The sequence below is a fragment of the Pseudorca crassidens genome, chromosome 11, assembly GCF_039906515.1.
Source record: "Pseudorca crassidens isolate mPseCra1 chromosome 11, mPseCra1.hap1, whole genome shotgun sequence".
NCBI classification, from domain to species: Eukaryota; Metazoa; Chordata; class Mammalia; order Artiodactyla; family Delphinidae; genus Pseudorca; species Pseudorca crassidens.
In genome coordinates, this window is record NC_090306.1 from 37,535,939 (window position 1) to 37,559,551 (window position 23,613).

The 23,613-nt window shown below is 40.7% G+C and overlaps 1 long non-coding RNA gene across 1 annotated transcript in view; it reads left to right on the top strand.

The window, feature by feature from the left end:
- LOC137202815 (uncharacterized) overlaps positions 1-16,958 on the top strand; it is a 32,326-nt gene extending 15,368 nt beyond the window's left edge. The window contains exons 2-5 of the long non-coding RNA XR_010932795.1: positions 10,609-10,765; positions 13,204-13,314; positions 14,573-14,594; positions 16,707-16,958. This is a non-coding gene — a long non-coding RNA (uncharacterized lncRNA). The remainder of the gene's footprint in view (positions 1-10,608; positions 10,766-13,203; positions 13,315-14,572; positions 14,595-16,706) is intronic.
- The last annotated feature ends 6,655 nt before the right edge of the window (positions 16,959-23,613 follow it).

Sequence of the window (23,613 nt, forward strand, 5' to 3'; positions counted from 1 at the left end):
TCATTTGTTTAGTGGTAGGAAGCTTCAAGATGGGCACCCATGACTCCTCACCTCCTGGTTTCATTCCCTTGAATTATCCCCTCCCTTTGAGGATGGGTTGGACCAGTGACTTGCTTCTAATGAATACAAATCTTTGAGGAGATACTTTCCATGTCAAGTTACTTCCGTCCTGTCCTCTGGCTGGCTTGCCCTGGGGGAAGCCAGCTGCCATGTGATCTTCCTTTTGGAGATGCCCTTTGGTGAACATTTGGGCCAACAGTTAGTGAGGAACTGAGGCGCTCAGTCCAACACGTCATGAAGAACTGCTTCCTGCCAACAGCCACTTGAGTTACCATCTTTTCCCCAACATGTCAGGAAACAGCTTTGGTAAAAAAACTAACCAGTCTCTGCCACAATAAGGCTGGCTTACTTCATTTCCCATACTCATTTTTTGTGACCACTCCCTCACACAAAACCTATTTCCCCAGCCAGAAACCTGGTAGCTTGTTATTTAGTCAATTAATTGATTCAATAAATATTTACAGAGTGCCTGCTATGTTCCAGTTACTGAATTAGGCATAGGAATAAGGCAACGTACAAAACATACAAAACCCCTCTGTTGGTGGAATTTATGTTGTAAAAAAGTGGAGACAGACATTGCAAATGTATGATATGTCTAATTGTGATGAATGTTCTTGAGGCAAATAGAGTAATGGGAACAGGGAGTGCCAGAGTGGTGTTATGGGTCACTATTCTATTTTGGGTGTTGTCAGAACAATACTCCCTGAAAAGGTGATATATGAACAGAGACTCCAAAGGAGAGAGGGAGAGAGTCACTCAGCTTACAAGGGAAACACGCTCCCAGTAGAGGAAAATCCTATATAAATTCCCAAAGCAGGCATGTTTGAACCCACCAAGACTGTGTTGAGTTCTAGATATTTACCAAAGGTAGAGATGATAAAATTTGCCTGTGGATTGCATGTAGGATATGAGAGAATGAGGAACTTGAAGACATGTCTAAGGTTTCTAGCTGAGTGTCTGAATGAACCAAATTGCCTTTCATTGAGATGGAAGAGACTGTGAGGTTTTTTCGGGAAGGGGGGTGGGTAATGGGAGTTTGTTTTGTACTCATGTTCTGGAAACGTACGTTACCTTTCACTTTCTTTTCACTGATTGATCTTTCTAGAATCTCTCATCACCCACTCCTTGCCAGGCTCACTCCCATGGGTGATATTGTCCTCAATGGAGGTATCACCTCTTCCGGGTACCCCCTGCTCTAGCAGACCCCATGCTTATCTTGGTTAAAAAGCCTAATGAAACTGTTTCTTACAATTCTTCCTAATTAGAATGCAGGCTTCCAGAGAACAGGAACTATGTCTTATTTATCTTTAGAAATCCAGTGCCTAGTAGAGTGGCAGTCACCAAGCTGGTAGTCAATAAAAATGAAATGTTATTGAATAACTGAACAAAAGGATATAAGAAATTGAACAACTGAGGTAATACAAAGAGCAAAGCATTTTCCAGACATGAACAATGAAACAGCACAGTGTATTTGATGAACTTCAAATAATTAAAAATTGCTGAGGCAGGGAGTGGGCAGCTGTGTTGGGGTGGGAGAGGATGGTGGGGGAAGGATGGTGGGAAACAAAGCTGGAGAGTGGAGGGGCTCTAATCCATGCCAACATGCTTCGCAAGTGTCTTGACTACTAACAGGTTGTAATCAGAGCACTTCTTTTGTCTTTGATGATATGTCTTCTAGTTTCCCACCAAAAATAGAACAGGCATTCTATTTGATTTCTTTTTTTCTATGTAAATATAATTTAGAGGAAAACTCTTCCACCTAACCTTTAGGATATTATCCACCCCCACCAACAATTTCTGCTGAAGAATTTATTCATCTGCTTCATGTTGATTTTTTTCTGCTTATTCATCCTTCAGTAATTAGAAGAGTTAGGCTGTGCTGCTGTCTCAGGTTCCCTTACCATCCGCTAGATTGCTCATGAGACTGAAGTCTTTCAACATTTTTAGTAGTCATTTTTCGTTTTTGGTGTTATTTTTTCTAATAGTGTTCAGCTTTTAAATTGCTTATTATTCTTTATTGACAATCTAGAGCTGTTTGTATATTAAAAGAAAAAAACAATTTTTCAAAAACTTGTCATTAAACATGACTGAATTATTTCTGTTATTTAGAGTCCTTTAATTGGCTATTTCTCATTTAGATATCTACCATTACCAAGAAATATGCTTCAGGGACAGGCAGCTCATTTGGGACAATGAGATTTACATTTAATTCTGGTAAAACTAGCACTGTAGTTCTTTTCTAAAAAAGCCAGGGTGGGGCTTCCCTGGTGGCGCAGTGGTTGGGAGTCCGCCTGCCGATGCAGGGGACGTGGGTTCATGCCCCGTTCCGGGGGTATCCCGCGTGCTGCGGAGCGGCTGGGTCTGTGGGCCGTGGCCGCTGAGCCTGCGCGTCCAGAGCCTGTGCTCCGTGGCGGGAGGGGCCACAGCGGTGAGAGACCCGTGTACCGCAAAAAAACCACAAAACAAAAAAAAGCCAGGGTGTATGCAAATGTAATCATTAGAGCTGAATTACAAAACCATCAGTGTATTTCTTTTATTACTTGATATTACACATTATAACATTTAAAGAGAAATATTAAGTTTGGGAATGAAAACTTAGACTGTGAAACTCTTACCAACTTCTCCACTCCTTAGAATTGCAAGGTTTAGAAAATATCGTAAAAAATTAATAAACAGAAAACTCAATTAAATGAAAAGACAGACCCCTTCTTCCCTGGCAACAACTCAGCTAATGAAAAGCCACAGACTCTGTTTTTATAGCCCTCTCAGCTTCCTTTTTCCCTCTACAAAAGTGTTCTCTTGCCATGAGGGAACTTGTACGTGGCTCACCATGGTTGCAGACCTCAAATTGTAATTCTCTGCTAATTCTGACTAAACCCATTTTTGCTGGAGAAATAACTGGCAGTCTATTTGTTTTAGATCAACATTTTGGTAGCCCATAAGGGACCAGAGAAGACCTCTGATTGCTCCAGGGATGGTGAGCAAAAAGATGAGGTATCCATAATTGAGCGCTAGTTGCTCGCTGCTGTTCTCATTGGCCCTGGAGTTTGAAGGCATGTCTTTCTACTGAATATGAGCTTCTGCCCTATTTGTGTTTGAAGCTCTCCAGGCTGTATTTGGGATCTACTTTAAGGATTTTTCCTTCCTGGTTAAGGCCTTGTTCTCTATGCAAGTACTCATTTGGCACTTTGGTCTAATTTTGAGATTAGACTGTTTCAACTGAAATTGGTTAGACTTTGACCCATTGCTTTGGGAACAGGGACTGTTTCATTGAAACTGTGCTCTTTTCAGCAATTGGCCTGTTCCTTTGGAATAGGGGCTGTTTTATGGGAATTGCCCTGAAAAGCCCTTGGCCTCACTCTTCCAGGACAAATTTGTTTCCTTAGAACTGGCTTGTATTAAGTTTACAGGTTGTTTGAAATGTTTGCTCTGTAAGATGTTTGAAGTATAATCTATTTAGGCTGTTTGAAAATTATTCTTTTAGTTTAGAGAAAAACCTTGAGAAATGGGATCTCAGTTATCTAAATACTATGAGGGCACAACCCCCCACCCCAGGAACTCTGGCCGATTTTATGTTTAAAAACCACAGTCCTTTTGACCAAAGGCAATTTAGACTATCAATAGCAATTATGGGGAACTTTTGAAATTCCCACACTTAATCTCCTTAAAATTGAATTGGACTACCATAGCTCAAAAATTTCCAGAACTGAATGGAATAACTATTTCAACTGGTAGCTCTAGGCTTCCAAATGTTATCAGGAGCCTAAAATTGCCTCTCTGTAAAATAATATTTTAAGATTAACTGAGGCAAACAATTGAAGAAAAAGAAAATGGATTCCAAATCCTCTTCTTTCTTCGCGTTTTGTCTCAGGCTCCGCCTCTGGTGCCATCTTCCTTTTTCCTTTCCGTATCTCCTATACCTCCTCTATACCCTCAGCTCCCCCATACTAATTCTCTCACTGAGCTTACCTTCTGCTCTGAAACTCTCCCCACCCCCCTTCCTTGAACTTATGGGAAACTGTCCCTTTAAAATGAAGCCTTCTGTGGATCCAGAGGTTAAACCCTTATTTCTTCTATTCCCTGGGCTAAAGCTGAACTGCAAGCCATAGCCAAAGATTTTCCCAAAGGAATCAAAGATCCTCCAAGGTTTGCTGAAAAATTTAATATAGTCATTCAAACTTATCAACCTGGCTTCTCTCTGACTTATATCAGCTAGTTCATAGGCTTGTCAGTGAAGGCTAGGCCCAGCTTTGGATGAAAAGGGCTAATTGGGAAAATTCTGAAAGGGCTCAAGAATTACAACTGGGAGACCAGCCCACTAGCTTATTATATGATCAGGCTTGGACAATTGCTAGGTGACTTCATCAAGCAATTCCTAGGGCTTTTCCAAAGCCTGTTGATTGGAACAAAATTCAGGTTTGCACACAAAAATCTGATGAACCTTTTCATGACTATTACAGTTGACTTCAGATTATTTTTAAAGAAAATTCTGGTCTTCCTTCAGATGTTAATTCCACCTGGGTAGCTTTTAACTCTGTGCTTATTAATGAGCTCAACTGGGACCTTTCCCTTGTAGTAAAAAGGACCAGAATGGAATAGGAAACTCTGTCCACTCCAGATTTTGTTAATCTAGTAAACCAGGTTCCTCACACGCTAGATGAATCACCTAAAAATCACCTGCTAAAATTCTTAATCTTCAACTCCAGCAAAGGAAGGCTCCTAAATGAAACTCTCCTACTTCCTGCTATTACTGCAAAGAGCCAGGACATTGGAAGAGAGATTATTACAAATTCAAGCCCTTCAGGTGCCTTGAGACCTCTAACCAGCCTTTCCAACATCCTCCCAATTCTCAGTGATGAGGTTCTAAGGAACTGCAGGGGCTCTTCTCAATCCTCCCTCTTAACTGGAGAAAAATTCCTCCAGATTGGGGATGAATCTCTTTTAGTCCTAATTGACACCAGCGTCACACTCGTGGTTCTCAACCTCACTACTATGAAACAGCCTCTACCTCGGAGCAGTAAAACATTTCAAACAGTGGGGATTTTTCATGGAATCCTGTCTCGGAACCTGTTCCTTTTCATTAGGTCCTTTGAGAGATGCACACCCTTTTCTCCTCAGCTCCTCCACTCCTATCCATTTGTAGGCTCCCATCCCTGCTTGTTCCTTGCAGAGTAGTTTGGAAGTCTCATTTTATCATTCATGTGTAAGTTCTTCCTGGGCTCATATACATGTACCAGGCACTATGTGAGGCCCTGGGGACACTCAAACAGTATGGTCAACACCCAGGTCCTGGAGGATTCCCAGCATGGGGCTCACTTGTAAGCAAAGGTGAAGAGCATGGCCTGGCACACATGTGCTAGACATCATCAGAGCAGCAGGGACAGAGGGGAGGGAGGGACACCATCTTCATGAGCCCACGCTTCTCACCCTTGATCTAGATTAGAGCCTGGGAGACACCTAGATTAGTGTGGGGCCCAATGGGGCCTGGATAAGCTAGTTTCCACATCTGAACTAGATCTCAGCCCAGGGGTGTATTTATCATACATTTATGGGGCCTAAGATGAAGTGCCCAGGACTGAGCACTGGGGTGAGAAGGAATGAGGAAGACGTAGGTGGTACCCTTACATTGATCACCCATGGCCAGGGTTCCTATCCTCATGAGTGGGAAGACACAGAGTTTGGGCCTGAGAATTCCAAGATTATTTCAGAGAAACTCTCAATTTGATGCCTCTTGGTCATAGAGAAGAGTAGCAAGGACCACCTCACCTCTGAGATCAGCTCCCAACCCTTTCCTGAGCTCACTCTCCTCTGGAGGCCATACCCTACCCACCTCCGCTGCAACTAGAATGTTTTACAGCTGCTTTGATCACATGGTGTGGGATCTCTTCAATTTAAATGCTTTTTTGGGCCAGACAATCATTGGTTAATACTGTCTAGAAAAGGACTAACTGTTAGGTAATTTGTAGAACCAGATGAAAAGTAAAACTGGTCCCTGTCCTGACATCAGGGAGAACAGGTCTCAGAGCCTCCTGTCTCCAGCCAGACTCTGTGGCCCGTTCCCACTGACCCGTGTCAGACTTGATTCCTGTTCTCTGCCTCTCACCAAGTTCCATGAAGGAAACTTGGTGATATGTCACAGTAGATGGAGAAGATAACAGAACAGGAAGGAACCTCCTCTCTGCAGACATTTAGGACAGTATCGATGCCATTCTCAACCAAGTCATTATGCTCGCATCCTGTTTCATTCCCACGTAGAAGGAGCATCAATATCATTGTACAGATGGCTATGGATGGACTCAGGTGGTGATGCTGTACTGATTCTCATCTTCAGACTTTGGAATCCATCACTCCCATGGCCCAGGTACCATTTGTGTCTTCCTTCTGCCCCTCTATACCTTTTCCCTGTTAAGGTCCATCCAAGGCTCTGGGCCCTGCTTTTTCCTATGGAGCCCACCACATGGCTCTCTCTGGATTTCTAGAGCCCTTGCTCTTGGTATCATTAAGTTAACATTTAAACACACACTGTCAGGAGTCCTTCAGACATCACTGGGAAATTGTGATGTAGAGATTAAGGATTTCTCGAATAATTTTATTATGAGAAGCTTGTTTCTGGGGGAGAAAAAGAGATCTTTTTAACCAAGCACTCTCATTTTTTGTTTTGTGGGAAAAAATATCAGCACCTGCAAGGCAATCAAATTCTATTAAAATACATGTATTTCACACAGGATTCATGATCCAAAAGGATCCTCAAGTCATAATTTGCCTCATTTTATATTTATATTGAATTAAAACAACTCCCTTGGTGAACCTGAGAGTGAAATTACCCCAACTCTGCCTGGAGGCTCCTCCTTTCTCAGATTCCTCCAGAACTGGCTGATGCATGTGGGTCCAAAAGAGCATCCTTGCAAAAGGAAGGAGCTCTGCCCCAGCACTCCAGCTAAGATGGAGTGAAGATTAAATTTGAGCCCCCTTATAATAAAAGAGCTTTGGAAATGTGGAGAGGGACAGGAAGGAAGCTACATTCAAGAAAGTATTCCTTTAATGCTAAAGTTTCTGAGGGAGCAAGGGTTGGGGTTACTGCAGTCTCAGGCCTGGCAAGTGCCCCACACAGAGAGGATGGGGAACAAGGAATAAAATTGTAATTGATGCCAAACTCATAGTATAAGCTTGGAGTCTCTCCCAAGAGGCAGAGGTGTGAGTGAAAGTGCATAGGATTTGGAATTGAAGTGTTAATCTACAGTGCCTGGTTCCCCATTTGCTGGCTGTACAACTCTGCATAATTCATCCACCTTCTCAAAACTCTCTTTTCTCATAAGTTAAATAAATACAGTTGTAGATTTTTTTTGTGTGTGTGTGATCAATCAAAATGTCATGAACGAATGTAAAGACCTACTCAGAGTTAAGATTTATTATTAAATGAAGTGGTTACTGTCCCAGTAATAGGGATCGTGAAACACAGTTTTGTCCATTTAGAACTCCGTGTGAAAATTTTCCTGGATGGCGACGGTGATTTTTCCTCACCTCCTGAGGTGTACTTAACCTACAGTATACTGCACATATTTAAGGATTACAATTTGATAAATTTTAACATATGTCCTACATTGTAATAAAGATTATACTTAGTCCCTTGTTCTTGGCAGAGAGCTTCAAAAATCCTTGAAATTTCTCGAGTGGTAAAACTGCTTTGCTAGGCCATGAGGTGACTTTGTGGGCCCTTAGGTAGCTTCAGGAAGGCCATGAAAGACCAACTGCCTGGTTAGAGGGTTGAAACCTTGAGCCAAACTGACCTCCAGGGAGGGGAGGGGGCTGGAGATTGACTTCAGTAAGCTGACTAATGATTTGATTAATCATGCCTGCATAAGGAAACCCCAGTAAAAACTCTGGACACTAGTGCTCAGTACAACTTCCGGTTGGTGAGCACATTGATATGCCAGGAGGGTGATGTAGAAAATCTGTGCAGGACTCCACAGGGAGAGGGCAAGGAAGCTCTGCCTCCAGAACACTTGTAGGCTTCACTTATGTGTATCCTTTATATTAAAGCTATAATTTTAAGTATAGTGCTTTCCTTAGTTCTAGTAATTGGTTCCAGGGAATTACTGAACCTGAGGGGTTGTGGGGATCCGTAAATATATAGCCAGACTGTCAGAAGTACGGGATGCCTAGGGATCCTAAAATTGTGTCTCTTGTCTGATGTAAGGACAGTCTTGCATGTGACTTTGTCCTAACTTGCGGGATGCGATGCCAACTCTGAGTGGTTAGCAGAATCGTACTGCTATAGTTAGTAGGGAAACAGAGCATTTGGTGTTAGAAATGTGGGATTTGCTAGAAGGACGCTGACTCATTGAGACATGTGGTTTAGGAAGAGAAAAGATGAAAGGGTGGGGGGATGAGGATCCTTTGATTACTGGGCAGCCAAAAGGTTATCTATGGGATGGAATAGCAGCTGTGCTGAACACAATTAGTCACGTTAACCGTTAACAATAGAATTTAGAGATGATGGACCAAACTCCTGGGGAGTTGGCCCACTGGATGCATGAGTAAAATAATAGGAAAATGGTTAAATATGTAATTCCTTGGTTATTGTTATCTGTAACAGCTAAAGTGAAATTAAAAGGGTGCTGGGTCAGATCTTGGTGCCGACCAAGCTCAGATTATGGTCAGTCTGAGCTATGGCCACTAGCCTCAAAGCTTTCACCAAAGGGAAAAGTTATGCTTGGACAATAGAGACTACCTCTGAGAGCCCTTGTCATCAAAAAGGTCATCCAGGTCAAGGGGATGGAAAGATCAAGAAGTTACTGAAACCAGGAGTTACAGTATGAAGGATTTTTCTCATTTTGTGGATTGGTATCATCAACTTCCTGAAGAATCCTTATTGAAATGGGATGTATAAGGGTCTAATTTGGGGGCTGTGTCTTTGGTTTTAAATACTGCAGAGTGGAAAAGTATGTTTAGGTTGATACATGACCTACATCACACTATGGAACAATCACAGATGGCTATGCATGATCCAGACACACCGCAGATTATTCCTGAATTAACAGCTGGCCTGGTGGACAAAGTAAAAGGCACTGCAAAGTTTGTCTACCTTGAGAAGGGGTACTGTCTGACTCCCCATATAAATGCTGAGTGGTACATCTCAGATGAAGTAGCTGATATACTTTGCATGCAAGCTATACTGGACAGGCTTTATGATGATCAGATATTAATCTGTGAAATATGCCCCTTTTCCATGGTATGATAAGTGCTGTGATTAAAGGGCACCTTTTGCTTGGGACACCATACAACCTCACTGCTGCAAATTTGAACAATTGCCCAAAATGACTTATTGGATTTTTCTGTCTCCGTTTCCCTTTGTGGATCTTATAGATGCTAATAAAAATAGATTAAGTAACACAAAAATGGGGAAAAGCAGAAGGGATAGTCAAGGGACTCATCATGGCAGAATGGACATCTTTACATGGTATTTAAGTAATGGGGTGAATAAAGCAGACAATAATGGGGTTGAAATAAAGGTCTTAATGGAGCACTACCAAAGGATGAGTGGGCCAATGGGATCTCCTTGGGCTCCCCAACATTAAAGGTCCTTAAATATTTCTGTCCACTCTATGTAACCCAGTTTGGAGGAATTGTAAAAGTTAGAAGGCAAAGATTACGTTGAGAAATCCAACCTGAATTACTTGGGGCCATAGTCAAGCAGATTAATCAAGATAAAGGTTGACAAAAGGGTCAATGTATTTTGGCTCAACCCTCTGCTGGGGACCCAAAGCCTTATGCTCATGAGTGAGTTGACTAAGGAGTGGAGAAGAGAAATTTCTCAGACTTCTTGACAAGGGGACTTCATGAACTCTTTAGTACCAAAATCTGTTGGTGAGACCCTAATGGAACCTACAATTACATTGAGAAAGTTTAGGAATTCAAGAGTTGATAGGATTAAGGTAAAAAGTTTGGATGAAAAATTGGAATGTTTATGTAGTTCCTTTGTGAAATGATTGTGTCTGTCTTACCTAAATGTATTATAGGGATGGACATTGTGTCTGATTGGGGAATGTTTCCCCAACCGACATTATAAAAGAGAAGGCACATAATACCACCCTTCCACAGTATTTACTGGACATGATAAGTGGGAATCAATAGGAATGCCAGAGCCCACACAATGTAAAATAGAAGCTGGAGTGTTGGTACAAGTCAATTCTCTGTACAATAACCCTGCATAGAGTGTAGTCTGGGGTTTGTGGCAAAATCCCATGAGCTTCTCCCAGTGACAATTGCTGGGACCATGGACTAGAAAATTTCCATTTGAGAAGCAATTGCTATCTTGCTATTGGACGTTAATTGACTCTGCCCCTGTGAATAAAGGACATAAAATAATATTGAAACCCCAAATACCCATAATATCTTGGGTGATAGCAGAGAGACACTCCATTATAGAGGGCAATGCCCGGATGAATTCCGTAATACAATGGAAATGGTTAGCCCAAGACCATGCTATGAAGGTAATGCAAATAATTTCTCAGCATATTCATGAGCACGTACATTCTTTTCCCCTAGATCTGACTTTGGAATTACATGAGGAGCTGTCTGATTCTATTGCCACTTGGACAGTGCCTTGTAAACAGCTCTTGATTGACAAACACAGAGCTGCTTAGCTTTTGGATGGCAGGTCTAAAGTGAACAGTTTGGAAGTCCATCATTCTGATCAAAGAAGGTAAAAATAAATGAGCTCAATGGGCTAACTTGCATGCTGTCTGACCCTGTGTTTAAGTTTTTACTAATGCATGGGTGGTGACCAATAGCCTGGCCATATGATCAGGCAGGAGCGCAAAGGGAAACTGGCTTATTAGAAGGATGCCCAAATGTGCTTTCACTCTATCTGGCCAAAGGGGGTTAACAGTGAATGCACCTATATTGCCTAGCAGTTAAAATAGCCCATTAGTTCTGTACACAGGGAGAGATGGGGAAATAATAGTTGAGGCTAAAGGAATAAACACATGGGTTATGCAAAGAGGGAAATCCAGTATTCTTCAAAAAAATATCTTAGTTACGCCAGTTGCCTGAAAGGGTGAAGCCATATATAGCTGAGACCACTCCTTCTTTTAGAACCTGACAATCTCAACAGGGAGCCTGCAAACTTGTGTGGCCTTGCCCCAGGAGACATTTTGTTCATAAAATTTGATGATGGGATGGACTAATTTTTAATGACTGAAAGGAACTCTAGTAATGTGTTAGTACCTTTTGAATTTACTTTTCAGGTTACATCTATTATATTGCAATATAGTCTAACACTGGCATTGTTGGTAAGATTATGATACCAATATTGATAGTCAAATATATTGGGAAATATATTTGAACTAAAACCTATCATCTGTCATCTGTACCCCACACTTGCTCCTCCAAATATTAGGAATATTCAAGTTAGTACTATTGCTGTATCTGTTATATAAATGCCACACCAAATGTAGGTGCTCAGACAGATATGATCATTTTGCTGTCAGGCAACCATGGCCAAAGACCAAAAGAGGGGAGGGCAGACAGACATCAACTTCAGTCATGTGAGCAGTGCTTTAATCAATTATGCCTTCAGAAATTATCCACTCTGAAACTCAGTGGAGTTTTTTGTTTGCTAGGACAGTGATATGCTCTGATTCCTCAGAGAGAGGGCATGGAAGCTCTGCTTCTAGGACCCTCCAAGATCTCATCCTATCTGTATTTTTTATAATAAAACTGTAATAATAGGTATAGTACATTTCTGAGTTCTGTGAGTCCCTTATAGTGAAACTTATATCAAACTTGAGAAGGTCTTGGGAAACCTTGAATTTATAGCCAGTCTTTTGGAAGTGTGGGTAGCCTGGGGACCCCCAAAGTGTGGCTGGTCTCTAAAAAACAAGGGCAGTCTTATGGAAGACTTTGTTCTTAACTTTGGGCTCTGATAGCAACTCTGGGTGGTTAGTGTCTGAATGGCATTGCAGTACATCCAACTAGGGTGGGGAGAGAGCACACGTATACCCATGAAGCAATGGTGATAGGATTTTTAATTAAGAAAGTTGACTCTTGCAGTTTTACTGTATAAGAGGAATATAACCCCAGGGGAAGGACACACACATGCACACACTATCACACCACAAAAACTCACATATAGACATACCCCATCCCCCAGGACACAAACCTATATATCTTCAAGGAATACAACTTCTTGTGGAAACACGGCCATAGTTCTTTATCCATAAAATCTTTTTCTTTTTCCCAACCATCAATCCTCACTCTCACCAGAAAGCTGGAATCATATTGATTCCCTAGACAAAAGCCAGCAAGGAAGATCCACCTTTCTTATCATGTGGTTTTTTTCCTCAGCAAGTGACTGACCCAGAATATGCACAGATTTTCCTTTCTCTTGAGGCCACCTGCAGTTACAGAAAAGAAAGCACTATGAAGATCAGGTCATTCTGTGTCCTGTTTGCGCAGTTCTTTTTTTCTCCTGTTGATTTTAGAAGATTGGATGGGAATCAGTAGTCAAGAGAAATTATAAGCAAGAACAGAGGAGCACACACCAAAAGACATGACCTTTTCTTGGAGGGTGTGTCTGTCAAGTCTATCTTGGTTGGCAACTACAAAAGTCTTAAAGAGGAAACATCTTTGCTGAAGAAAAGGTCTCCTACTGGCAGTTTATAACCTGATGCTCCAGTATTTGAGTGCCTCTTGAGTCAGGCAACAGTTGGAAAGTGACTATCCTTCCAGCCCTCGAAAAAAACTGTAATTAACCTCTAATGTACATGGTAGGTTTTCATATCTGAACTAGATTGATTAAGGAAAAAATCAAGAAAGCAACATTTCTATCTCAGACAATCTTAACTTAGTATTAGATGAGGCTTGCTCTATTGGCCAGCCAATTGGTCCTCTGTGGGCCTAGGAGGACATAGATGAACTTTCAGCATGTTGGTGGGACTGTTCATGCATTACTCTAAACCAGTTATGTAAGAGAGTTGCCAAAAAAGGGGTTGGACATCAGGATAATAACCAACCGGTACTATGAGCCCTTATTTGTCACTCTCCCTAAGTTATGAATCTCCTGGGATTTGAGCATTTCTAGGGCTTGTGGTGATAATGCTATCAAATACCACTAAAATATCTCCTCAATTATTTGTTTAGGTTTGATGCTAAAGAATAATCCCAGCAATGGCAGAGGTTGACCAGATTGCCATTCTTCTTGCCTCCAAACTCAGAATCTGCAAGCTGACCAGAAGCACCTGACCTTTCTATGTATCTTTTACACATTTCCCAAAATGGCTAAAATTTTAAAATTCTGACAATACCAACTGTGGGTGAGGTTGAGCAGCAACCAAACTCTTCCACAGCAGGTGTGAGCGTTAGGTGTGCACTCCATTTGGGAAACTCTTGGTCAATATCCACTGAGGGCGAACATAAGCCACCCCTATGTCCCAGTAATTCTTCTGGTAGAGAAATACCTAACAGAAATGCATACATATGTTCCCCAGAAGACATTTACAGCAAGGTATCTAACAGCATTATTCTTAATTTCCCAAAGCTGTAAACTACCCAGACTCTCATAACAGTAGTATGTGTCAACAAATTCTAGCATATTTCAACAACTGTATGCTATACCTTCATAGGAAAGAATGACCCTTAAAAATACACAATAACATGAGTGAATATCACAGAATGTAGAGTAAATGAAGCCAGACACAAAATAAAGCATGGTTTCCTTTATTTGGAAGTGGTTGACAGTGGTGACCCTTGGAGGTGAGGTTCATGATGGAAATTTTTTGGGTACTGGGTTCCAGTCAGGTATTTTTTTTCTTTGTTTTTTAATCTAGGGAATGACTACACAGTTTGTAAAGATTCACTGAACTGTACAATCACGACATGAAAGAATTTTTGGTAGGCATATAATATTTCCATTAAAAGTAAGAAGTAACAAAGAAACAAAGAAACAGTAATGTTTCAAACATGTTATGAAAAGCTCAGCAGTGACAAATAGTTGCAGACTGGGTATTTGAGTAATTTGTCGCAAACCCCAAATCACACCTCTGTGCCCAATTGCAACAAATACCTGGGGATGTTTAGAGTAACTATTGATATTTGGCAACACCAAAAGGTCCCAGGTGGCTGCAGGAGCCTCCAACCTGCACACCCAATTAACCTCACCGCCAGGACCACCCTGGAGCACCACTGCCTAGCACTCACCACTGCATGAGCCTTGGATATGGGAGGGAAAGTCTCCTAAGCACATGAACAGCATCAGACGTGGGGCTTTTTAAAGAAATATACATTGGATTTTATTTCTTTACAAATTCTTCTCGTCCACCGGTTAGACTTTAATTTCCATGATTTCATCCACTTTTATTGAGCATATTGTTGGATGTGTACTGCACTTGTGAAGAATCCACATGCATACAGAAAATGAGGAGTCAATCATACGGTGATGGAAATTATACAGGTTGCTTACCCCTTCCTCCATTCTCGCTGCTTCCTTAATAAGATCCTAATTTTATTTCAGGACAGTGATGTGTTCATCCGAAGTAAGTGCTGACACAGGACCAAGTTTATTAAGGGCTCTCGTTAATTTAGTCTGCTTATGATGTCAAGAGAAAATAATTTGTTTGCTTTTCCTTCTATATAAATATGTCCAAATATGAGTAAACACATGCTTATACAGAATGTATATTTTAAATTTCATTATTTTCATAATGCAACAGTAATAAAAGGAAGGAAAAGAGGATTAGAAACAAATAAATATAAAATCCAGATAGCTGGAGAGGATAAAACACATGAACTTTCAGCTAATTAGAAATTCACCTATATTTTTCTGTCAAATTAGATATCCAGGGGCTTAAGATTCTATAGCTGCCAGAATCATAGATATTTTAAAACATTTAAAAAACTAAATGTAGGGGGCTTCCCTGGTGATACAGTGGTTGAGAATCTGCCTGTTAATGCAGGGGACATGGGTTCGAGCCCCGGTCTGGGAGGATCCTACATGCCGCGGAGCAACTAGGCCCGTGAGCCACAACTACTGAGCCTGCACGTCTGGAGCCTGTGTTCCGCAACAAGAGAGGCCGCGATAGTGAGAGGCCCGCGCACCGCGGTGAAGAGTGGCCCCCGCTTGCCACAACTAGAGAAAGCCCTCGCACAGAAACGAAGACCCAACACAGACAAAAATAAAAAATAAAAATAAAAAAACTAAATGTAGAACTAAAAACATGGTTGAGGAATCATAGATTATTAAACATGAAACTACTAGGAATGAAAAATATAGAAATTAAAATTAAAAACTCATTTTATGGACTCTTCCAGAAGTCTAGAGATAGGTGAAAAAGAAACATAGAAATGGAAGTTAGATTTTACATATTTTCCCAACTCAGGTATACAAAGAAATGGAATGCTCAAATAAGAGGTTAAATATTATGAAACACAGAATGAGAAGATCTGATAATCTTCTAAGTTTATTCCAAGGAGAAAATGGAGAGGACGGAAGAGAGAAAACATTTGAAGTAATAACAGCTGATCTTTTCTTAGATTTGATAAAATATATAAATTCTCAGCTTTAGGAAACAGGATGAAAACCATGATGTGTAAATAAATAAAAAATCCACATAAAGGTATATTAAGCTTCATCTCAAGAAAAACAAAAGGAAAGATGAGAAAAACATGCTGCTTACCCAGAAAGAGTAACCAGCAAAAGTAGAACCAAAAGAAACTGAAAAACACCTGAATGTGCTAAGATTTAAAAGAAGGTCTGTGTAGAATTATAGACATAAACTTTTATTCAGTGAAAATAATGATGATTTTTCAAGACAAACTGAGGAGAATGATCTCATAATGAAAGCTTGTGACATCAGAATGTTCAGCAAATATTGCTAAATATTGGTAAGCAGAAATGACATAGTCACCAGATAAAATAATAACATTTTCCAAATTGGGGGGTCAAAAAAGTTGGAAGCAAACTACCACTAAACAAAAGTAACGCTTAGGGTGAGAAGAATGGTTATCCGATTGGAAGTGTTCTCATTTTGTGTGGAGTGAGGTAAGCATACTGATTACTTTGCACTTTAAGTTAATTTTGCTTGTTAAAATTTTCAGAGTAACTTTAAAAATGATAGCGTATATGAATTCCATAATAGCACAATGGTAAAAATTACAAAATAATTTTTTGTAATAGTGAGTGTATTCAAAAGTAGAAAGAAAAGAGAGCAGAATCATAAAACTATCAGGGCAGCTAGCAAAAAAATAAAATAAATAAATACAATTATATTATCATTCATACTAAATTTAAATGGACTTAACACGAGAGTTAAAAAGCTTTATCCAGAGTGGATAAACTATAAAATGCATTCCTAAATATAAGCACACATAAATGCTTTTGATTAAAATGTTGAGAAGATTAGGCAAATACTAGTGGAAAAAGAATAACAATTGAAGCTACATTAATAAATAACAAACTAAATATGCTTGGAGTAAAAAGCATTATTTTGTCTTTAGAAGAGGTCTTCCTTGGGCTGAAGGGGTGCAGTGGGTGGGGTGGAGGAAAGCATCAACAATAACAGCCCCCCTTGTTGAGGGCTTTGCTTATTTTCTCATCAAAACCCTGAAAAAGCTCTGAAAGTGGTACTTTTGTCATCCCCATTTTACAGATGAGGAAACTGAGGCTCAGAGAGATGAAGTCACCTGCTCAAAGCACACAGTGGTGGGAGGAAGGGTCTTGACCCCTGACCCAGATGTGTTTGCTGAATGAAGAGACAGAGGATCATTCAGGGACACACAGTGATTTCTACGTTTTGGGGAGTTCAGCCTGCTTCCCCCAATCCCAGAATACTGAGGGGCCACAATGCCAGCATCTTCTGAGCTTCTGGGTCTTTAGGAGCTCTCAGAGCTCCAGAAGGGTACAGCCCTAATCCCACCCCACCTCTCCACCCCTACCTCTGATTGTCAGAAGCCTCCCTTGCAAATACTCAGCCCCCCACCCCGCCCACCCTGGGAGCAGCAGCAGGGTGGCATTCAGAGCAGCAGGGGGCCATGCCCACAGTGCACCTGCCCAACTACCTTCCGCTCTGTGCTACCAGGCAGCACTCAGAGGGCCACCAGTCCTTCTCGCCAGGACTGCTCCAGCAGTGGCCAGGCACCAGGAGCCTTGGCATCTGGTCCCACTGTGCACATTGTCTCCTCCCCGCCTGGAGGAGAGCTCACGCCACCTCCCTGAGCCTCCTGTACCCCACCAGTCTTCAGTAGGAGCGTCCCGCTGCAAATACTGTGTGCCTGCTGGCCTCAGGTCCATTGTCTCTAGTGCACCCCTAGGGAACATGGGAAGGCATCTCAGGCTCCACTTCCCCAAGGGAGTATGGTCAGTCCAAAAGTTGGACAGGAAGAAGGCAGAATCTCCCCCGCCACGTCCTCCCAAAAAGATGAGCACCTTGGGGCCCTACCGCCCCTCGACTGCGGATAGTTAGTTCTGGGATCATCTGCGGAAACCTACATTCTGAGTACTGCTGCCCACTTGCCCTCTGACTTCCAGTGAATTCCGGGCCCTCTCTGACCCTCCATTCCCTTAACTCTGCCATGAATAGCTGGTTTTGCTGAGGCTTTTTTTTTTTCAGGTGATTATGCAAATAAAGCACTCAACATAGTGTCTGGCATCTATAAAGTAATTCATTAATATTAGTAATAAATGGCACAGTCTTTCAGGGAAAAGGTGCTGGGTCCCTGCTTGGGTTTTACCTTCTTCCTTGGCACACTTACATTCTTCATTGTGACCAGAGGAAATGCTAGGAGAGTGGGTGCCCGCGTGGTAATCGGGCTTCCCTCCTGGATAGGGGTGGGTTTCACCCCAGCCAGACAGCCCTGGTTGGACAGGGATCTGAGAGGGTGGGGTCTCAGCAGGGGTAGTGGGGGGGAGTGGTTTGCTCTGCTTGCACCCTTCCCTCCTGTCCCTCAGCATCAGGTGGAGCAGGAAGAGGTTAGAGTTTTCTCCTGGCTAAGTAACTGGGGCTTCGCAGGTACCTCAGGCACCTTGGCTCTGGTGAGCAGCGGCAGAGGCCAATGTATGGTGGGAGGTGATAGTCATGTGAACTGAGGGTTGAACAAATACTGCTGTTAAGAACAGGTACACACCTTTTTGACAAATGTGGAATATCTGTATTTGTCTTTGATTACTCGTGGAAGGTACTGCATTAAAGCCTGATGAATTTTGATAGACACATGCCCGTGAAATATCACTGCACACAGTATTAAAATTTTCAGTACTGTTTGTTTGTCTGCTGGTTGCACTGATCAGAATTTATGCCTATTATCTTATATATAGTTTAGGACTATATTCAGGGTTGACAGAGCGTCTTTTAAAAACACTATTGGATTCTTTTAAGTTTTACCCTCAAGGCACCTGTCACTTTTGGAATGCACTCCAGCCAGGAGAAAGAGAGTCATCCCAGTGGCTATGAAATGGAATTTGAGTTTTTAGTTTTAAAACTAGGAATCTGAAAGATTCACTTCCTCGTGATTACAAAATATTTATTTCTTAATATTTTGGTTTCACACAGACCAGTCTGGCATCTATAAAGTAATTCATTAATGTTAGTAATAAATGGCACAGTCTTTCTGGAGAAAAGGTGCTGGGTCCCTTCTTGGGCTTTGCTTTCTTCCTTGGCACACTTACATCCTTCAGTGTGAACAGAGGAAATGCTAGGAAAGGAAATGCTTTTGAAAGAGATATTGTTGCTTGGGTTGTTTCACTTTTGACTTCATTCTTGGAGGTGGAACAATAATAAATTTGAGTCTTTCTTTTTTTATAATATATATGCGTTCAATGTTATAAATTTCCCTCTAAGTACTGCTTTTACTGCACTCCATACATTTTGATAAGTTGTATAATCATTTTCACTTAGTAAAAAAGATTTGAAATTTCTTTTGAGAGTTCTTTTTTTTTTGATCTATATGTTGTTTAATCCCCAAATATTTAGGGGTTTTCCAGCTATCTCTCTGTTTTTGTTTTCTACTTGTTAGTCTGAGAACATGCTTTGTATGATTTCCATTGTTTTAAATTTGTTGATGTGTGGATTTTTCTTTTTAATATTTTTACCCTGAATGTTGTCTATCTGGTGAATGTCTCATGTGAACTTGAGAAGACTGTATTCTGTTCTTGTTAGATGCAGTATTTTATAAATTTCAATTAGATCCAGTTGATTGATGATACTGTTCAGTTCATCCTTACTGATTTTCTGCCTGCTGCATCTATCAGTTACTGAAAGAGCAGTGTTTAGTGCTATAATAGTGAATTTGTCTATTTCTATGTTTATCCACTGTGATAGTGGATTTGTCTATTTCTCCTTGCAGTTTTATCAGTTTTTGTCTCACATATTTTGATGTTATGTTGTTAAAAGCATTTCTGTTAAGATTGCTATGTCTTCTTGGAGAACTGGTGCCTTTAACATTATGCAATACCTCTCCTTATCCCTGATAATTTTCCTTGTTCTGAAGACTGCTTTGTCTGACGTTAATATAGCTACTCTAGCTTTCTTTTGCTTTGTGTTAGCATGGTTTATCTTTTTCTGTCCCTTTACTTTTAACCTATCTACACCTTTATAATTAAAGTGGGTTTCTTGTAGACCACATATAGTTGGATCTTATTTTTTAATCTGTTCTGATGGTGTCTCTCTTTTAATTGATGTATTTAGACTATTCATATTTAAAGTGATTATTGAGATAGTTGGATTATATCTACCATAATTGTAACTGTTTTCTACCCATTGCCCTTGTCCTTTTGCCTTCTACTCTTTTAAATTATTTTTGGCCTTTCCTATTTTTAACTGAGCAATTTATATGATTCCATTTTTCTCCACTTTTAGCATATTAATTATACCTATTTCTTAAAAAAATTTGATACCGTAGAGTTCACAATGTAAATTTAAAACTACCCTAATTTCACTTTCAGATAACACCATATTTCTTCATGGTTAGTGCAGAGCATTCCAAATTTCTCCCTTCCATCCCTTATAAAATGGCTCTCATCATTTTCCTTATCCATGAAGATATTTTGGTGATGTATTTTGGTGATCATTATTTTGAACAAAATGAATCTTTTAGATCACATGAGAATAAGAAAATTTAAATTAAAAATATATATTTTATTTTACCTTCATTTATGCCTTCTCTAACACTCTTTCTTTCTTTTTGTATACCCAAGTTTCCAACTTACATCATTTTCCTTCTTTGAAGAACTTCTTTTAGCATTTCTTTTATGGCAGGTCTACTGGAGAAAAATTCAGTTTTTATTTATCTTAGAAAGTCTTTCTTTCTCCTTCAGTTTTGAAGGAGAAATTTGATGGATACAGAATTCCAGGTTGGTGTAATTTTTTCTTTAAACACTTTAAGTATTTTGGTCTACACTCATCTTGCTTGCATGGCTTCTGAAGAGAAATCCAATATAAGTCTCATACTAGTTTCTCTACAGGTAAGATGCTTTTTTCCTGTGCCTTCTTTCAAGGTTTTCTCTTTGCCTTTGCCTTCTAAAGTTTGAATTCAATATACAAGGGTATTGATCATTTGGTATTTATCCTGGTTTGTGTTCTCTGACATTCCTAAATCTGTGGTTTGTTGTATGTCAAATAAAAGCTACTTTAAATCTCTCTCTCTCTCTCTTCTTCCTTCCTCCTTTCCTTTCTTTCTTTCTTTCTTTCTTCCATTTACGCAGATGTTACACCTTTTGGAATTTTTCCATAGTTCCTGGATGTTCTTTTCTATTGTCTTCAGTCTGTTTTCTCTTGTTCTTTAGTTTGAGAAGTTTCTGTTGACATATCTTCAAGCTCAGTGATTCTTTCCTCAGTCATGCTCAATCTATTCATGAGCTCATCAAAAGTACTCTTCATTTCTGTTACAGTGTTTTTTATTTCTACTATTTCCTTTTGCTTCTTTCTTAGAATTTCCATATTTATGTTTACACTTCCCATCTTTCACTATGTCTCCTTTTTCCATTGGAGCCCTTAGCATATTAATTATACTTATTTTAAATTCCCAGTCTAATAATTCCAAAATCTCTGTCATATCCCAGTCTGGTTCTGATGTTTGCTCTGTCTATTCAAACTGCTTTTTCTGGTTTTTTTTTTTTTTCATTTTTTTGCTTTTTAGTATGTCTTCTAAGTTTTGGTCAAGAGATGGACATGATGTATTGGGTAAAAACAACTGAGGTAAATGGTCCTTTAATGTGAGTTTTTAACGTTCTAGGAGTTAAACCATATTTACTGTTTGCTGCTAGTCATAGGTGTCAGAGCTCTCATTTCTTCTGGGATCCTTTGTTTTTTCTGAGTTTTTTTGTTTATTTTGTCTTCCCTGTTCTCTTTGGTTTCCTTTGATATTTATTCTTCATTAAAATCTGAGATGTCAAGTTGTTTCAGTTACGATCTCATTTTGATAAAGGAGTCCTATGAATGCAGTGGTAAGGTGTAGGGGAAGAGGAAGTGTTCTATAGTTCTATGATTAGATCTCAGTCTTTTAGTGAACCTGTGTCCCTGGGATTTGAACTTTACAAATCCTTCTCAGACTTTTTTCCTGGTAGGTGAAAGAATGTCAGAGGGAGTTAGAGTTGAGAATTTCCTTTCCTCTATATGGAAAACTAGAAGGGACAAGATTTGGGTATTTCCATTCTCACTTGTGCTCTGGTAGAACCCAAGGTGGTTGCTCCTTGTAAAATGAAAGGCTTTCTTACGGAGAACAGACTGCTCTGGGTGTGTTTCAGAGTGGTTGCTTTTCTTCTCCTCCTGCCAGAGGCATGAAAGAATTTTCTTTGATCTTCACCTTGAGAATGTGGTTAGGCTGCTAGAGGTAAAACTCATAAAAATGTGGAGGATCCCATAAGACTGGCTCCCCCTGGAGTTTTTAACTCTCAATCTCCTCCACACTTAGCTTCCAGAAATTCATCAATTACAGTTTAAGTTTTGCTACCCAGCTTTGGGCTCCAGCACAGGCCTCTGCTTTGTTAAGCTGTGATTCTCTGTATTCACCTGTCTCACCAATTTTTGTGGTGATAGTTTACCCTGTGACCTCAATGCTCTGAAAGATTTAGGAAGAATTATTGATTCTCAGTTTATTCAGCTTTTCTCTTGTTGTGAAAACAGGATTGTTGATCTTTAAGCTCCATACATATTGGACCACGAACTGGAAGTCTTTTAATCTTTTATAGTTAAAATGAACTAATTTTAACTTGTTTCCTTTGCAAAGAGTTCCCTTTCATCCTTATTTTTGGATAAGGGAAGAGATGTATTCAGGGAGTCCTGCTTTTTTAAAGCAGGGTGTCACAAATTGCTCAGGGACATGTCACAACCTAGAATTAAAGTTTACCCTGGCCCAGAAGCTTTGATGTCAGGCCCATACTCTCTAGGTGAAATGTATATATATGTGACATGCCTAGGACTTTAAAAGCAAAAAAGTCAAAAAAGAAACTGCTACATTCTAAGGGACTAAACGTGTAGAGCATGGACTCCTGATGTACACTAGGGATGATCCAGCCCACCTAGAGGGAGGTGAGAAGCAGCTATTCTAACAAGCAAGGATGAGTCGCCCTGTTTATCACCCCCTGGGTCCATTTTATCCTGGTCTGCATCATTTAAACTCAAATCAAACTTTTTAATAAATTCAGGTGCCAGTCCTTCTAGCCATCAGTTGTGCTACTCTCCACACCCCATGAGCTGGGCCACAGGAAACTTTAAAGAGGTCTGGCTTCCCATGTCACTGCTCATAAGAGTCAGTGCTTTGAACACTTGACCTACAGAGCACAGACATATGGGAACTATGCAAAGGAAAAAGAACAAGGCTTTAAGTTATGGAGAAGACAAAAGGTTTCTGAGAGGAAAATGGGGGAAGGGGAGGAGTCTGCTGTTGGCAGCAGTGAATGACCCCCCTGCTCCAGGACTGGAGGGGACAGGACAAAGACCTCTGTCTATTGTCTTGGGGACTCTAATCACTGGAATTGGACAACAGCCTCAAACTACCCACCTTTGGGGGAAAAACTGCCAGGCAGGGGCAAGAATGGAATGCTGTATCTCTGGCACCCAGTTTGTTCTAGGATCGTAGAGGTCAGGGCTGGACTTGCATTTAACAGCTAAATGGGGCCCATGAAGCTCAGCCTGGGAAGAAAGTGGACACTGGCTACTTCTCTAGGAAGCTATTTGCTCAGGTCAGCATTTTCCCCTTAGATCCCAAGGGAGTGAATCCTGACCTGGAGGAAAATGACTTGGTTGCTGTCCCAACAGGTTTATGTACAACCAAACCCTGGATGTGTGATTAGGGGGCCCTAATGGCAAGCCTGCTCCTCACTGTGCCCCCTTAGAGGCAGGGCTGCTAGGAGAAGAGGCTGGGATGGACATACTCCTTAAAGGCAGCCTTGCTGGCAGTGGTGCTGGGCCCTCGGCTGGAAGTAAGAGGCCTCTGCCTGGGTGCACCACCAAGGATGTGACTTAAGATAGGAGTCATAGTGCCTCCAAACACAGGCTTATTCTTAGTGCTGGATCTTGTGGTCACCATGGAGGTGCTCTGGCGATGGGGTGGGCCCAGATG